Source organism: Trichechus manatus, unplaced genomic scaffold (genome assembly GCF_000243295.1).
Source record: "Trichechus manatus latirostris isolate Lorelei unplaced genomic scaffold, TriManLat1.0 scaffold00246, whole genome shotgun sequence".
In the NCBI taxonomy this organism is placed as follows: Eukaryota; Metazoa; Chordata; class Mammalia; order Sirenia; family Trichechidae; genus Trichechus; species Trichechus manatus.
The window spans coordinates 2,880,906-2,882,813 of NW_004444182.1; positions in this window are offsets into that span (position 1 = coordinate 2,880,906).

The following is a 1,908-nucleotide window of genomic DNA, read 5'->3' on the forward strand; positions in this document are numbered from 1 at the left end:
TAAGTTTAAAGGATGTTTTAAACCATTCATAAATGCATAATGCATTAATACACTATATTGATACAAGAATTTAAATATCAAAGGACCCATTATATTTTTTCAAAGAAACGTATAAACTCAGATATGTTTCTGTCTCATTATAATAAGAGAGGTTTATAAGGATTTTAAAGTGCATATGATTTGTATCATTTTCTTGATAAACTAAGTGTGTATCTTTAGAGTTTTTTCTCCATACCTGTGTCTTCAAAATTATGTAAGAGATTTCAAAAATATATAAGAGGTCAATAAGGGTATAGATATTTGAATTGATTTTGTCTGTTTGTTACCCGCAGGAGATGAATAACATCAGCTGTGTCATCTCTTATTTTTACAAAAGGACATCATAGTTGGAGTAAACAAAATTACTTGGGAAAACCATCTTGCAAAATAAAGCAGGTAACTGTTCCTACATACATGATCTAAATTTAATGTTTATTGTAGCCAACATTAATCTATGTGAAATATTCATTTTGATCCCCCCCACAAAAAAAGTAAAACCTCAACAATTGCTTCCAAGCTGTGTGGACTTAATATAAAAGTTAACTTAGTAAGGAAACTTAAAAGTAATAGCTGTAAAAGAACGCAAACCAGAAATTCCTTCACAGTTCTTATTAACCAGGCTTAAGATTTAGGCATTGAAAATAAATGCAAGGAGGGGGAAAATGTAACTTTTCTACAATTCTTTAAGTCCATTAAGCACTAATTGGGAAAAGATTTTTTTCTGATGGTTTCACCAGAAAAAAGAAAAAGAGGAGAAAAACCTTTCTTCCTGCTCATTCTGACAGAAGGTACAAAGAGACCTGACTGTGTGTGGGGAAACATGTCCACACTCTCTTCAGCTGAGAGCCTTTATTTTACCCCTTTCAACAGGACGTCACTCCCCTTTTGAAAAGTTATTGTCCTCAGCCAAGACCCTGGTGAAAGGCAACAGATGTTGCTAAGATTATACCAGCCTGTCCTCTGTCCTGGTTCATTTTTAAAGGGAGAAAAAAGAGAAAGAGAGAGGGAAAAGCGACCAAGCCTTGCTTTAAGTCATTGTGCACATGCTCGACTGAGCTGGCAGAAAGGGCCGGGCCTTTTACATTCAGCTTGAGGTCAATCCTAATGTGATGTTCAGTGGTCCTCACGCCTTTCACATGAAGCAGCTGCCTCTGATTGCCAGAACAAATTGAGGTGATTCAAGCCACCAGCAGGGCATAAGTATAACTTCCATTCACTGGGAAGGAAGGAAAAAGCTCAGAGCAGACCAACTGGGGTTGCCCACAATAAACCATAGGATTAGATTTGATACACTCCATATTAAGGCATGGCCATATTGAAAAGTAGGCCGTAATAACATAAGACACTACAAGATGGCTATATGAATGACAATAAGAAAAATCAGTACTAGGGCATTTATTAAGTTACGCCTAATTATCAAATGCCCTGTAGTTTTGGTGTCTTCCTGACACCTGAGGAATTCTCACTGGCACTCAGATATGTAATAAACTCTTGCGAGGCACATGGCACATATGCAAGGAGTGGCTGAGGACGTTTATAAAGGAAAAAACCATCTATTAGGCAGGAAGTGATTGTAAGCAAAGTGTTGGTTAGGCAAAGCTTGGTAGATTGTCTTCTGATTTAATAGAATTATATGAGCAGTTTAAAACTAATGAAATAGATTCATACAAAAAAAAAGCAGTAAAACAAAATATCAGCAAATGAGAACAGAAATTAATTTAAGAAAAAGCAGCATAAATTGATGACGTTATCATTTTTAATCAGGGCTTTTGAAATGGTTAAGCAAAGAAATTTTTTAAAGACATGTTTCACAGAGCTCGTATTTACTTTTAAAAGAAAATGTCCCTAACCTACTAATTGAGAGAAAAC